The following is a 17,101-nucleotide window of genomic DNA, read 5'->3' on the forward strand; positions in this document are numbered from 1 at the left end:
CCGTTCATCCGTTGTCGCAGCGTCTGCATGGTCTCGCCAATGTACCACGCTTCGGGAAAATTACAGCACAGGAACAGGCCCTTCGGCCCACCAATCCTGCGTCGACCATGATGCCCGTCTACCCTAAAACCTTCTACACTTCCGGGGTCCGTATCCTTCTATTCCCAACCTATTCATGCATTTGTCAAGCTTCCCATTAAACGTCACTATGGTAACTGCTTATACCACCTCCTCCAGCAGCGAGTTCCAGGCACTCATTACCCTCTGTGTAAAAAACTTCCCTTGCACAACTCCTCTAAACTTTGCCCCTCACACCTTAAACCGATGTCCCCTAGTAATTGACTCTTCCACCCTGGGAAAAAGCTTCTGACTATCCACTTTGTCCACGCCCTTCAACATTTTGTAGACTTCCATGAGGTCGCCCATCAACCTCCGTCGTTCCAGTGAGAACAAATCAGGAGGCTGGCATCGCAAAATGGGCCAGAGGTCAAGAGTGATCCCCGTGCACCATGCATTCCGCCATCTTCCTGATGAACCACTGGCTTTGGAATAGTCTGGAATAGGGCATGTTCCAGAGCTGCCGAAACGTCCAGGATTGAGCCTACTTGGGATTGCACCAGCCATGAAGCCATTGCTCACCCCCCCCCCCCCCTCCCCCAACGCCCGCCACTCCCTCGCGCCTCCTCATTCGCTGGCGGTGAGATTCTCTCTTCCTGCCGCTTGTCAATGGGATTTCCTATTGAAGACACCCCACACCTCCGGAAAACCCACGGCGAGGGGTACGCTACTGGCTGGAATAGAGAATACTGATGGTCGGACAATTCTGGCCAAGGCCTCATTTTCAAGGTTTGTAGGTGGCTGGTAAAGCGAGATGACATAGAATCATAGAATGTATAGTGCAGAAGGAGGCCATTCAGCCCATCGAGTCTGCACCAGCCCTTGGAAAGAGCACTCTACTTAAGCCCACGCCTCCACCCTATCCCCGTAACCCAGTAACCCCCCCTAGCCTTTTTCTGCACTAATGGGCAATTTAGCATGGCCAATCCACCTAACCTGCACATCTTCAGACTGTGGGAGGAAACCGGAGCACCCGGAGGAAACCCACGGAGACACGGGGAGAACGCGCAGACTCCACACACTCGGTCAGCCAAGGCCGGAATCGAACCTGGAGCTGTGAAGCAACAGTGCTAACCGCTGTGCTATCGTGTAGCCCAAATGTCGAGCCGGTGCTTCAGTCTAATGCCTGCACCGATGGTGCTGAGTGCTACACGACTGAGTTTTAAGGGGCAGAGATCAGAAGTTACAGGCAGAAAAAGGTCCTCCGGTCGTGCGTGCCAGCCCCATACGCAAGGTGGCTGAAGCATTGTGTCGGGACACGCTGTGACCCCGCCCCCATCACCGCCTCCAGAAGTGCCGAATGTAAAACTAGAGGGAAAGAGCGGGTCAATAAAGAGAAGAATTACTCTATACAATTTCTTACCTGTCTCCTCCAGCAGTCAAAGCCAATCTCGGGCGTCATACAGACGATTTGTAAACCCTCTCTCCTTCTGACTGATGGAACCTCTTGAGGCACAGAGCGGGCATTTAGCCGGCAACGTATTCAGTACCACGCGATGTCTTACGCCCATCTTAAACTTGGTTTGACATAGCATCTAAAAGATGTTGCCTCCGACAGCTCACCATGTGGAGATGCCAGCGCCGGATTACGGTGGGCACAGTCATGGACCGTAATTCCAATTAAGGAGCAATTTAGCGCGGCCAATCCACCTATCCTGCACATTTTTGGGCTGTGGGGGGTGGGACCTACGCAAACACGGGGAGAATGTGCAAACACCACCAGGGCAGTGACCCAGGGCCGCGATTGAACCCGGGTCTTCGGCGCCCTGAGGCAGCAGTGCTAACCACTGCACCCCGATGCTGCCCTTGGAATATGAGTCTTTACAGGTAGACAAGTCTTTACAGGAACAAACAGTGTCGGTGGAGTGAGGGATAAGCACAGGTAATAAGACATGTTTACCTGTAAAGAGTCTCATTCGAACCACCCTTCACATTCCAGTCCATAATTATCTTGAAATTGTGTCTTTGCCTATATATGCTCTGTTTGTGAACCTGCCTCCATGTCACTTGATAAAGGAGCAGCGCTCCGAAAGCTAGTGATTTCAAATAAACCTGTTAACCTGGTGTTGTGAGGCTTCTTACTGTGACAGCTCAGCGCTCCCTCAGTACTGCACTGTGGTGTCAGCTTACATTCCTTGTGATGAATATCGGAATTTCAGACACATATTGTATTATATGTACCTGGTGCAGCCATGGCTGAAGCCTGGGTGAGCGTGGGTAAGTGGTTACCGCAGTTATTCTGTTTAGAAGTTCCTGTTTAAAAGAAAGTGTACGGGCCGTTATTGACTCTCTTATTTCCCATTTCTTGTAATTTGCGGTTATCAATATTGATCCATGGATGTTTTTTTTTAAAATTTAGATTACCCAATAATTTTTTCCAATTAAGGGGCAATTTAGTGTGGCCAATACACCTACTCTGCACATTTTTGGGTTGTGGGGGGCGAAACCCACGCAGACATGGGGAGAATGTGCAAACTCCACACGGACAGTGACCCAGAGCCGGGATCGAACCTGGGACCTCAGCGCCGTGAGGCGGTTGTGCTAACCACTAGGCCACCGTGCTGCCCGATCCATGGATGTTTAACGGACACGTTCCTTTAAGCCGAGCAGAGGAAGTGAGGAACTCAAAAGTTGCTGAACAGTTGCTAAATACACTGTGCGATTGGAGATAAGGCTTTGGAACATCAGACAATTTTGGCCCCGAGAGGTCAGAGGGATTCGGGGTTCGATTGGCCAAAGGGCGGATTCTGCCCGGCGACAGGCGGTGGTTGGTTCCTGCCCATGATTCTCTGAGCCAACCACATTGCGAGGCGAGGATGCCTCTCCGAGCCACAGCTGCGAGTCAAGAGGCTCGGGTTTGCTGGCATAGTGGTTACCTTGGCTTTATGATCTGGAGCCGTGAGTTCATTTTCTACCATGGTGGCGGGGCAACTTATATTCCACTAATGAAACGATCATCGATTGTTGTTAAAAACCCACTGGTTCACTAATGTCCCCTTTAGGGAAGGGAATCTGCCGTCCTTACCCGGTCTGGCCTACATGTGACTCCAGACCCACAGCAATTGTGGTTGACTCTTAAATGCCCCTCTCTGAAATGGTCGGGCGAGACACTCGGTTGCATCAAACGGCTGTGAAAAACCGTAACTCACAACTTTGAAAAAAACAATTGTTTGGTGCAACAATTCCCAGCCGGTTTTTGCGCTGCCTGATCCCATCGGGAATGCTCTGCACAATTCCGGTCAGGGCGGTGGTTGGAATCAGATGACTGGCCACATGAAGAACCACAGGCAGCGGCTGTTGGCGCCAGCAATTAGAGTTAGGCCGAAAGTGGACCAAGCGAGGTTGTTTCTCCCCCCCCCCCCCCCCCCCCCGCCGAGTGTGGGAGAGTCTGGGGGTCAGAGGGCACAACCTCAGAGTGAGGGGGTCACCCATCTCAGGCAGGGATGAGGAGGAATTTCTTCTCTCAGAGGGGAGTGAATCTGTGGAATTCTTTACCGCCGAGCGCTGTGGAGGCTGGGGCATTAAGTATGTTCAAGGGCTGAATGGGCGGCGGGATAGCACAGTGGTTAGCACGGTTGCTTCACAGCGCCAGGGTCCCGGGTCCGATTCCTGCTTGGGTCACTGTCTCCCCGTGTCTGCGTGGGTTTCCTCCGGGTGCTCCGGTTTCCCCCCACATGTCCCAAAAGACGTGCTGTTAGGTAAATTGGACATTCTGAATTCTCCCTCTGTGTACCCGAACAGGCGCCGGAATGTGGCGACTAGGGGCTTTTCTCAGTAACTTCATTGTAGTGTCAACGTAAGCCTAATTGTGACACTAATAGAGATTATTATTATTATAGCTAGACAGATTTTTATTCAGTAAGGGAATCGAGGGTGATGGGGATAAGATAGGAAAGTGGGGTTGAGGAGTATCACATCAGACCTGTCATGGTCTCATCGAATTGCGGAGCAGATTCGATGGGCCGAATGGCCGACTTCTGCTCCGACATCCTACGCCAACCCTCCGGAATCGCCCGGAATAAACTGGGAATTTAAGCTTAATCCCATCGCGGACTTCATCGTTTTTAGGTACTTGGTTTTTTGTTTGATTGCAAAATATTATGGGAAGCGCGGGGAATAAAGGCTGCTTGAACAGATGGAGGCCTTGAGCTGGGGTGGGGTGGGGGAGGGGGCGGGGAGTAGGATCATTGGCAGTGAGGTGGAGGGGTGTCATCCAGGAACACTTTGAAGCGGAGTTGGCAGCCCGCAACGAAAGTTAAAGAACAAAGAACAATACAGCGCAGGAACAGGCCCTTCGACCCTCCAAGCCTGTATTGGCCATGATACCAACCTTGGCAAAACCCTCAGCATTTCCTTGTGCCGTATCCCTCTATACCCATCCTATCCATGTGTTTGTCAAGATGCCTTTTGAACGCCGCTAATGTATCTGCTTCCACAACCTCCCCTGGCAACGCGTTCCGGGCACTCACCACCCTCTGTGAAAAAACCAGCACGTCTCCTCTAAACTTTGTCCCATGGACCTTAAACCCCTGGTGACTGACCCCTCCACCCTGGGAAAGAGTGCCTGCCCATCCACTCTATCCATGCCCCTCATAATCTTGTTGACCTCTATCAGGTCGCCCCTCAACCTCCGTCTTTCTAATGAAAGCAGTCCGAGTCTATTCAGTCTCTCCACATAGCTAACACCCTCCAGACCAGGAAACATCCTGGTAAACCTCCTCTGCACCCTCTCCAAAGCCTCCACATCCTTCTGGTGGTGTGGCGACCAGAATTGTGCGCAATATTCCAAGTGCGGCCTTACCGAGGTTCGATACAACTGCAGCATGGCTTGCCAATTTTTATACTCGATGCCCCGTCCAATGAAGGCTAGGAACTCGCTCTCCACCCGCTTTGGAGGAATTTACGCCGTCCGGAATTTCCACGGAAATGAACAGACGAAAGTGACAAGTGCAAAAAGTGTTTTATTAAAAAAAAACCTGACTCTCGATTTTAAATACCATTTTTTTTTTTTTAAATTTCGGTTGCCACAAACCCACCTCCATCCTCCTCGTTCACTTTTTTTTTAAATAACACTTCTTAAAAAAAAAACCATGACATCCATTGCCAGGAAAGTGCGGCCGTGTTGCAGTCCCCGTGTCAATGACGGAATGGGTGGCACTTGCTCGCCCGGGGTCCCTCTCATTGAGATCCCCTCATCAAAAACACAAAGATAAACCTCACGATACAGAGAGTGTACAAAGCAGCAGATACAGAACGAGAAAATTATATTACAGTCCACAAAAGGTTCATTGTTTCCTTTACAAAAAAAACATCAGTAAAACACCCCCAATACCAATACATCAGACGTCTCGAGCACTCCCTACACAGTATTGGATTGGCATAGTGCAAAGTGGAGTCTGTACAATTAAATGTAAATTAATTCGATGCAAACTCCGGGTATCTCTTTATCCGTACTTGCAATTGTTATTTTATAAAATGCTCTCGCTTAAATATCGCCCCGCCCCTAACAGAGGCCTTTGTGGGTGCGGATGCCCCCCCTCCCCCTCAACGTTATCACAGCAGCTTCCCATGTGGTCAACTGCACCCCCCCCCCCCCCCCCCCCCCCATGTGGGGTTGTCTCCCTTTCAATACTGGTGTCCAATATCCCAAGTGGAGGATGAAGGGAGTACCCAGGGTGGCCGACTTTCTGATTGTCCCATATTCCCCTGGTTTGTCGGGGGACAGAAGGGGAGGGTCACACTTTCACCCCTGGTACAACAGATCCGCGCACCGCCCCCTCGCTTTCTTTTTTCCACCCTTCGGATACCAGGCAACTGGAAATTTGGTACGGGTGATGTGCGCCAGGGGTCGTGGAACCACGACTGTGCCCCATGTCATTGGATGGTGCAATGCATGCGTGTTTGAGACTTCCTGTAGTCTGATGAAGTGATCATTTTTATAAGATTAACATCCATTGGTGTGTATGAGACCATAGTGTTGGGATCAATTTCTTAAAGGCTCAAAATGGTAGTTTTAACGAACGATCAATGCAGACCAGAATCTTTGTTTCGCATTACATCACACTGTAAACTGCCAATGACATCAAACCACGAATAGGCCATCATCACATCACAAATAGTCAATGACATCAAACCTCAGCTAGCCAATGACATTACACTGCGAATAGCCAGTGATATCACACTGCGAACAGCCAATGACATCACACTGCGACTAGCCAATGACATCACACTGAATAGTAAATGACATCATTGTGACTAACCATTGGCATCACAATGTGGCTAGCCAATGACATCAAACTGTGAATAGCCAATGACATCACACTGTGAATAGCCAATGACATCACACTGCAACTAGCCAATGACATCACACTGAATAGTAAATGACATCACTGTGACTAACAATTGTCATCACAATGTGATGAGCCAATGACATCACACTGTGACTAGCCAATGACATCACACTGTGAATAGCCAATGACATCACACTGTGAATAGCCAATGACATCACACTGTGACTAGCCAATGACATCACACTGAGAATAGCCAATGACATCACACTGTGAATAGCCAATGACATCACACTGTGAATAGCCAATGGCATCACACTGTGAATAGCCAATGACATCACACTGAGAATAGCCAATGACTTCACACCATGGAAAGCTAATGACATCACACTGTGAACAGCCAATGACTTCACACCGTGGAACGGCGATGGCATCAGACAAAAGTGCCGTTTACTCTTCTGATGCCATTCCGCATAGACTCTCCATTGGCTCCAAAACCAAATCTGCCCAGTTCCTAGTGGCCAAGATGGTTAAAATTGGAACGACAGAGGCAACACGAGTGGGCTGGGGAATGAGAGAAAAGCAACGCGATTGGAAAACGGGAAAGGGGGGTCTTGAGAAAGAGGATGAGGTGATAGGAGAAAAAAAGAGGAATGAAAGCGAGGGAGTTGAGGAAATGAAAGACAATAGGTTAGTGTGGGAGTGGGCGATAAGAGAAGCGATTGAGGTAGAAAGAGACAGATTATTGAAAGGCGTTGTGGCGAGGGGAGGGGCGGGAAAGGGATGGGGAAATAAGGGAGAGGCTGACAAAACAAGGGAGGATAAGTGAGGAGAGGTGGACGATAGTGAAGGTGTGAGAGAGGGAGGAGATGGAGGTCTTGTTGTCGAATGGATAGCACCTAGCCTCTAAACCAGAAGCTTTGGCTTTAAGTCCCACTTCAGGACTTGATGGCCATGGAAGGTGTGTTTATAACGTGACCAAACAGGTTGATTCAGCCTGTATAACCTTCCAACACACCTATGGAGAATGATAGGTGTGGGAGAGCCTCCTGGTCAGTCAAAACCTGCAGAAGATAACGGTAAACGGCAGCAGCACCTTACCAAGCATTACCAGGGAACAAGGTGCGGAATTCCACGATTGCCAAGGCCCTGTTAGGCAGAGTATCGGGAGAGAGGAGAGCATGGGGAGTGGAACAGGAACAGGCAGGAAGAACGGGCAGGACGTAATGTGAAAGAGGGGATAGAGTGAAGGTAGAAAGGAATTGTGAGACCGGTGGGGATTGGGAGTGGTTTGAAAAGAAGGAAGAGGGCGGGGAGAATAGAAAGGAGAAATACAGGAATGAGAGAAGGAAAGATTCTGAGATTGGAAGGAATGGAGAGGGGTGAGAAAACAATGAGATTAAACGGAGAGGGTGATTAAGTGGGGGGGGGGGGGGGGCGGGAAGAGAGACATATGGTTGGGAAATGAGACAGATGGAGGGAACTGGATTGGTAAGAGAGAAATAATTTGAAGGAGGGAAAGAGAGAAGAGGAGGCAATGAAGAAAAAGTGGAAAGCAGAAAGATTGAGAGTCTTGAATAGAGGAGAGAGACTCTAAGAGCAAGAGGGGGGGGAGAAAGAGAAACAAATTTAAAAGAGAGGGAGATTGGGGGAGAGGCAGAATAAGGAGGAGGGAGGGAGGCAAAGTAGGAGAGGGGCATATGGAGGGGATGGGCAGATGTGGAGGCATTCAAGAGGCCATTAGTTGGTTACTTGAATAGATACAACGTGCGTAGGTGTATAGAGTATAGAGTCTGGAGAAATACAGCACAGAATAGGTGCAGGTGCTCTAAGCCATGAAGCTAGTTTGGAGGGCCGGTGCAGATACGATGGGCCGAATGGCCTCCTTCCCGCGGCGGAACGATTCTCAGATTGTCGTAAAAACACCCCTTAAGGGGAGGAAATCTGCCACCCTGACTCAGTCTGGCCTCTGTGTGACTCTAGACCCACAGCAATGTGGTTGACTCTTGACTACCCTCTGAAATGGCCCTGGGCGAGACACTCCAGTTTGATGGGCAACTAGGGACGGGCAACAAATGCTGGGTCCAGCCAGCGAAGCCAACACCCCGTAGCCGGGGGGGGGGGGGGGGCAGGCACGATCTGGTGAAAATCTGAGGGCAAAAAAGTTTGGACGAAGTTAAAGAAAAAAGGTGACACAAACAGACAGGAACGAAAACAGTAAAGCAAAAAAAATAACGGGATTGTCAAACGGGGAAGACAGTGCCTTGGTTTTAACAGCCTCAGAAATACAAACATAACTGGAGGCAACTTGAATGAGAATCCAGATGTCATTGGACGAACTGATATACGTTAACTGAAGTTACGTAAAGGGAAGAGCTGAATAATGTGCGTGAGGAGAGATGGAAAATGAGAAAGGAGAAATGAGGAAGAACTTTTTTTTTACACAGACGGTCCTGAGAGTCTTGAATTCACTGCCCATATTAATCTTTATTGTCACAAGTAGGCTAACGTTAACACTGCAATGAAGTTACTGTGAAAATCGCCTCGTCGCCACATTCCGGCCCCTGTTCGGGTACATGGAGGGAGAATTCAGAATGTCCAAATTACCCAACAAGCACGTCTTCCAGGACTTGTGGGAAGAAACCGGAGCACTGCTGCCTCACAACGGATTTGAACCCGGGACCTCTCGCAAATTCCGACACCAACACACCCAAAGCGAGAATCATACCCCTAGACCAACGAGTCTCCCTTAGTTATGATTGAAAATACAGCCTGGGGCCTTCCCTAGGTAAGTGCAGCCTGGGGGCTACTAAGCATAGGCCCCCACGAAAGCATACTAGAGGCCCAGGAATATCCTTGTCGGCCACTTGAAAGCCCACTCTCTCCTCAGTCTGGTAGCTTCCAGAGGTTTCACACCTCGAGTAGAATCCAAACTTGATAAAGCCTTTCACCAGCATGTTATCGTTCTTGTGAACTGGGGCCAGATTATTCCTTTTCCAAAAGTCGGGGCACAAAAAATCACCTCCTCCACCAGGAGCCGTGCCATTTCCAAACTGGTCTCACTGGGTCGGATTCTCACCCTGGATTTGGCAGGTTGTGGGTACGAGTCTCCGAATACAAAGTCCAGGCCGCAGCCCTGAGGGAGTGCTGCACTGTCAAAGGTGTCATCTTCCAACTAGGATCTGTTACGTCCCATTAGGGGCAGCACGGTAGCATTGCGGACAGCACAATGGCTTCACAGCTCCAGGGTCCCAGGTTCGATTCCCGGCTTGGGTCACTGTCTGTGCGGAGTCTGCACATCCTCCCCGTGTGTGCGTGGGTTTCCTCCGGGTGCTCCGGTTTCCTCCCACAGTCCAAAGATGTGCAGGTTAGGTGGATTGGCCGTGCTAAATTGCCCTTAGTGTCCAAAATTGCCCTTAGTGTTGGGTGGGGTTACTGGGTTATGGGGATAGGGTGGAGGTGTTGACCTTGGGTAGGGTGCTCTTTCCAAGAACCAGTGCAGACTTGATGGGCCGAATGGCCTCCTTCTGCACTGTAAATTCTATGATAAAAAGCACAAACCAATGGATACTCCTGTAATAATTGAGCATCATGATTTGGTGTTTAACAGTCTGTTCGCTGGAGATATAATTATCCGAATGGTGTAGCCAAGAGCTCAGTGGGAGTGAACACTGTTTCGCCGGACGCTGAATATTGCCGGGATAAATGACCGATTAAATTCTTTGTCGAAAGTGGTCCAGCGATTGCAGAGTGAACAACATCCAATCCTCACAGGCTCCAGGTTAGGTAACACAGCTCCAGGGCTGTGTAATCACACTGTCCAATCACTGCTCACTGCCCACGGCCCACTGACAGGAAGCTTACAACACAAGTGACTGGTTCCACTCCCAAGCTCCACAGTGAGATTCAATTCCCGGAGGAACGCTCGCCTCCACAGACAGAATTGGCCTCAATACCAGGCCGCACTGTTGACCCTCAATCATTGGGAATAGACATCGGGATTTCTCCTGGACTCTAAGCCTCCATGCACAGAAACACACATACAAGCAACACACACACACATATGCACGTCTCAACAAACACGCACACTCGCACTTAAGCATGTACACGATCACTCATTTACCAGCATGCACCTGCGTGCGCACACATAATCATGCACACACACACACACATTACCAAACGAAAGAGAAAATGCTGGAAAATCTCAGCAGGTCTGGCAGCATCTGTAGGGAGAGAGGAAAGAGCTAACGTTTCGAGTCCGATGACTCTTTCTCAAATCTACAGCATTTCTGTAGCTGTACTCGAGTGAAATTGATACTCATCAGAGGCTCGGAATCATTGGAATCAACAATTGGGGCCACGATCGTAAAAAATAGGAGCAGCAGGAGACGATTCGTCCCATCAAATCTGCTCTGCCGTTCCAATGCTGTCCTGGTTGATCGTGAACTTCAGCTCCACTTTCCTGCCTGCTCCGCACATCCCTTAATTCCCCGAGAGACCAAAAACCTGTCTGTCCCAGCCGTATAAAGTGTGGGGGGATATTATTCCAGACTAACCCGTGAGCGCAGGGAACCCTAGCCTGTTTTTGGTTGGTTGCACTAGGTGCCAATGTCTGGGCAACTCCCCAGTTTGCTTACTCTCTCTTGCCCACTCCTTCCCAGCTTCGCGGATTAAGCCAAGGAGCAGTAAATGTACCCCTTCGCCCTAAGCTGCCGAATTCTCCCCCTCAGTTTCTCTCCCCTCCCTGGAGAACGATCACTAAAACCCACATCTTTGGCCAAGTTCGTGGCCGCCTGTCCGAATATCTCCCCATGCGGCTCTGTGTCAATCTCGTGCTGCTGTGAAGCGTCTTGGGACGGATTTAACTAGATTGCAGGTGCGACATAAATGCACCCAGTTGTTGTTGCTTAATGCTGTCCATTTACCCATCGCATTTCCCACTGCGGCTCTTTCTAAAGGCTTCCCTTTGACTGCGTGGCGCAGGTGCATGAAACCCACCCTTGGCTTTGGTTGATGAACGGTCCTTTGAAAGAAGCAGAACTGCTGCATTTGTCGAGCGACTTTCCCAAAACCCCGGGAACGCCCCAAAGTGCTGACAGTCAACGGAAAACTTTTGTGGCCTAGTTACTGTTGTGATTCAGGCCAATACAGGCTCTGCAAGCTCCCACACACAGCTACGCCATAATGGCTAGAGTTTTAGCGCATTGATTGGATTGGTCAGGACACTAGGAGGACACAACCCTGCTCTTCTCCAGACTTAACGCCAGGAGGATGCTTGACACCCACCCGCTAGGCCACTTGGGGCCTTTGCTTCAGGCCACACTTGAGACGCAGCACCTCCAGCTGTACAGCACTCCCTCAGTAGAGTAGAGAAAGTGCCGGCCTTAGGGGGGAAGTCAGTGGTGCAGTGGCATTGTCACTGGAGTAGTAATCCAGAGACCCATGGTAAATAACACTCTGGGGTCAAAGGGTTCGAATCCCACCACGGCAGATGGTGAAATTTGACTTGAATAAATATCTGGAATTAAAAGTCTAATGCTGATTGTCGTAAAACCCCATCTGGTTCACTAATGTCCTTTAGGGAGGGAAATCTGCCGTCCTTACCCGGTCTGGCCTACACGTGACTCCAGACCCACAGCAATGTGGTTGACTCTTAAATGCCCTCAATGATGGGCAATAAATGCTGGCACAGCCAAGATCCCATGAACAAATTTATAAAAAATGATCATGTGCCAAAGTTGCTCAGGTGGGAGTTGAACCAGGAATCATCTGGCTCAAGGGAAAGTGTGTTACCCACTGAGCCCTGGTAGTGAAGTCATTACCCCCAGTTCAAGGGTAACGGTCTAACATTAACTCGCTGTAAACTCATACACAATGTTGCAATTACATTGTAGGTACAACTAACATGGGTAGCTTGGCTTTGAAACTCCCCCCACCACGCGGCAGTGCCCGATTGTCTCCAAGGCCGATACTGAGAGAGTGCTGCGTTGTCAGAGCTGCATTGGGAGAGGAATGTGAAACTTGCATAGGCCACGTGATCCCATAGTGCGATTGGAAAACAGGTGGGGTGGGCTAAGGGAGCTTGCCAAGGGCGCTTGGCCAGCATTCCTCCCTCGGCCAAAACCCGTCGCAACGTGGAAAATAAACACCCTCCCCCACCCCCCCCACCCGATCGGGGTGGACTATTTCTAGTGTACCCTGACCGCTGCCTCCCAGCAGTCCCACCCCCTTCCAAACGGAGCCCCTCCCCCATTGTTGTGAAAGGGCTGGGGCACCCCACTGAACCTCCTCCTCTCTGGCTGAAGAACACGTCAGCGTACAGCTCACCCAGAAAGGGTTCCGAAGGGGGAAAAAAAATTGAACTGCAAAACAGGATTAAGCCCAAATAAAATGAGGGGGAAAAAAGGCGGCGGATGAAGAACGGGAAATGGTGAGAATGGGATCGATTGGATAACTCTTCCAAAGACCTAGCACAGGTGCGATGGACCGAATGGCCTCCTTGGGTGCACTGGAAGATTCTATACAGCCTCCTCTCCAATTATATTCAGTATTTCAAATATATATAAATCCCAAGAATAAAGAATTTACAACTTACAAATGATAAACATTCGATTGAAGTACCATGTCTTTACATGGCACAGAACGAAAGGTGTAAAATAAATAAACAGGTAGCGTAGCAGCTGATGCCTGAGGTAAAAATAAATTAGAAATAAATATTAAATATTCCCGCGCAAGAGACCGATGGTTGGCACGTTGCTACTGTCATCAGAGACGCTTAGATCGAGCCATTCCCCTTTCAGCAGGGGACGGAAGCATCGAGCCTTTTCTTTTCTGAATGCCCGGTTTCTTAAAGCCCCAGGAAACTTTGAAGAAACATATCCTATTTGGTTTGAACAAACTGGAATAGTGCAGGTTGTCAATGTGTCAGCAAGTGAGTGCTGGGGCATTTAAAAATGGATGCTGGCCGGCTCCACCTCCAAAAAGGGGGACACACAGCTGGGGTGGGGGAACCAGAAGGAGTTTGTATCTCTTCTGGGCTGCAGGTAGAATAAACTTGCTGAAGGTAAAAGACAAGCCTCTGTTTTGTTCCGCCTTCATTTACTATCATTGACTTCAACAGAAGCCACTTCTTCTGTGGAAATTTGAGTATGAACTTAAATATCATGCCACTGCGGAGTTCAAAAAGGAGGATGTCGAGGAGGAGGATGATGAGGAAGAGGAGGAGGTCAAGGAGGAGGAGGAGGAAGAGGATGACGAAGAGGATGAGGAGGACAAAAAGGATGAAGAGAAGGAGGAGAATGAGGAGGATGAGTAGGAGGACGAGGCGGAGGGTGAAGATAAGGAGAAGACTGAGGAGGTGGATGAGGAAGAGGAGGAGGTGGTCAAGTAGCAGGTCACGGAGGGCAAGGGGGAGGAGAATGAAGGCGAGGAGGAGAATGAGGGTAAGTAGGAGGGCAAGAAGGAAGGTGAAGATGAGGAGGAAGAGGGGAGGTCATGGAGGAGGCGAAGGACGAGGAGGGTGGACTCCAGTGCTTGTAGGAGAACCGGAATTAAAACATATTTGAAAATGTATCTCAGGTCGTCATGCCAACACGATTGTGTCAAGAGGGAAACACCAATCATTGGGTAGGGTTCTCCGGCCCCCAGCCGCGTGTTTCTTGGCGGCGCGCCGTTCGTTGGCGATGGGATTCTCTGCCCCCCCCCCCCCCCCCGCTTGGGATTTTCCATTGAAGCCCCCCCCCCCCCCACATCGGCGGAAACCTGCGTGCGGGGTTGGGGGGGCGGGGCAGGAACAAGGAATTCCAACGACCAGCTCCAAGTGTGTTTCCTTTTTCTTTTTCAAACATAAACCAACAGGGGTCGACAGCTTGTTTATAAAATATGATTGAGGAGGGGGTTATTTATTTAGTTTTTTAAATTTGCTCATGCGGGCATCGCTGGGCTGTGTCGTGCCTACATTTGTTGCCCACCCCTAACTGCCCCTCAGTTCAAGGACAATTAAGAGTCAACCACATTGCTGTGGGGTCTGGAGTCACGTGTAGGCCAGACCGGGTAAGGGCGGCAGATTTCCTTCCCCGAAGGGGACATGAGTGAACCAGATGGGTTTTTCCGACAATCGACAATGGTTTAATGGTCATCATTAGACTTTTAATTCCAGATTTTTATTGAATTCAAATTTTACCATCTCCCCTGGTCGGATTCGAACCCGGACCCCAGAGCTTTACCCCGCGTCTCTGAATTGTTCATGTGGAATTTTAATGGTAACACGATACATTGCAGATTGATCATCAGCGACCGCAAATATACTCTCTCTCTCTCGTGTACCAATTAAACAAATTTACTAATGAACAAATTTTTTAAAAAATAAATAAATTTAGAGTACCCAATTATTTTTTCCAATTAAGGGGCAATTTAGAGTGGCCAATCTACCTATCCTGCATATCTTTTGGGTTGTGGGGGTGAAAACCACGCAGACACAGGGAGAATGTGCAAACTCCACACGGACAGTGACCCAGAGCCGGGATTCGAACCCAGGTCCTCAGCGCTGTAGGCAGCAATGCTAACCACTGTGCCACCGTGCTGCCCTACTAATTTGTGGCAGCACGGTAGTTAGCATAAATGGTTCACAGCTCCAGGGTCCCAGGTTCAGTTCCCGGCTGGGTCACTGTCTGTGCGGAGTCTGCACGTCCTCCCCGTGTGTGCGTGGGTTTCCTCCGGGTGCTCCGGTTTCCTCCCACAGACCAAAGATGTGCGGGTTAGGTGGATTGGCCGTGCTAAATTGCCCGTAGTGTCCTAAAAAGTAAGGTTAAGGGGGGGGGGGGGTTGTTGGGTTACGGGTATCGGGTGGATACGTAGGTTTGAGTAGGGTGATCATTGCTCGGCACAACATCGAGGGCCGAAGGGCCTGTTCTATGCTGTACTGTTCTATAATGAACAAATATAACTAATTAACAGCTCCTCTGAAGGGACACTCTTAACAAAAATCAAAAACACCGAAATTTAAGTACTTGGATCAAAATATTGTTTCTGGGGAGGATGGTGCGGCACAGTAGCATAGTGATTAACACGGCTGCCTCACAGCTCCAGGGACCTCGGGTGACTGGCTGTGCGGAGTTTGCATGTTCTCCCCGTGTCTACGTGGGTTTCCTCCCGCAGTCCAAAGATGTGCAGGTTAGGGGGATTGGCTGTGCTATAATTGCCCCTTAGTGTCAAAAGATGTGCAGGTTAGGGGGATTGGCCATGTTAGAATTGCCACTTAGGCTGGGGTTATATGGAGGGGGTTTGGGCTCAGGTGAGGTGGTCTTTGGAAGGGTCGGCCCAGACTCGACGGGCCGAATGGCCTCCTTGGCACTGCGGTGATTCTATGATCCTAAGATGCTCCTCGGTCTGAGTGAAAAAATAATATAAAACATCATCACGACAGGGAAGAGACACGCTCAGTCAGGGACAGGCAAGCTGACCAAAAATGAATTCAACATCCTTATAAGATAGAAGATGTTGAAAAATAAATCGCCAGGGAATGGGGTCGAAAGGCTTTCAAAGTTCACCCAATCAGTGCTCAGTACAGGCTCTGCAAAATATGCTGTTGATCCTCGGTCAAAAAAACACACGCGCCTTTTAACTTCTCTAAAAGTGAACTTCAGCCAGCGTCCCAATCCCGAGTTGGAAGTTCTCCCCAGGGGAGTAATGCCCGTTGCATCTCGGGAGAACTCGTGAGAACAACCGCTTGGCCAGTCGAAGGGAACTCAAAAATAATCCCGGGACAGTTTGTCCTGGCGTCCATGATCCAATCGGAAAGAGTAGATCTTCTCCTGACAGGCTTTAAGGCCTAGTTATAGTGCCAATCGTTCTCAAGGGGATTCTTTTGTGGCCAAGTGTCAAACCCAACAAAGTAACAAGACTGGAGAGCAGGGAACAGAATCCCGGGAGTTTGCGTTAGTTTGTCCCGGATGGGGGTAATGTGTAATTGAGATCTTGTTAACGAGAGGCCCTGCCATCAATGGTACCGTGGCCCCTATTGCATTCTAGAAATTTCCAGAAAGTCCATTGTAAACTAGCAAGTCCTGAGGACCCAGGATGCTCACTACTAGACAGATGGGGATTGCAAGATTCGGAGACATCTCACTCTGCATTATACCACAGGAGGAGGCGGTGGGATACCGGTATTGTCATCGGAGACAAAGAATCAATTAAAAAAACCCTGAAATTACAAGTCTAAATGGGGATGTGCTTTTCTGAATGGAGGGTTGTGACTAGTGGCGTTCTGAGGCATCAGTGCTTGGGCCTCTGTTGTTTGCAATATATATATACACATGATTTTGAGGAAATTGTAAATGGTCTGATTAGTAAGTTTGCGGACGACACAACGGTTGGTGGAATTGCGGATAGCGATGAGGACTGTCAGAGGATACAGCAGGATATAGATCGGTTGGAGACTTGCGTGGAGAGATGGCAGGTGGGGTTTAATTCGGACAAAGGTGAGGTAATGCATTTTGGAAGGTCTGATACAGGTGGCAAATATACAGTAATTGGTAGAACCCTTAAGAATATTGACAGGCAGAGGGATTTGGGTGTCCAGGTCTACAGGTCACTGAAAGGGGCAACGCAGGTGGAGAAGGTCGTCAAGAAGGCATAGGACATGTTTGCCTTCAAAGGCCGGGGCATTGAGTATAAAAATTGCCAAGTAATGCTGCAGC

This window comes from Scyliorhinus canicula, chromosome 27 (assembly GCF_902713615.1).
Source record: "Scyliorhinus canicula chromosome 27, sScyCan1.1, whole genome shotgun sequence".
NCBI lineage: Eukaryota > Metazoa > Chordata > Chondrichthyes > Carcharhiniformes > Scyliorhinidae > Scyliorhinus > Scyliorhinus canicula.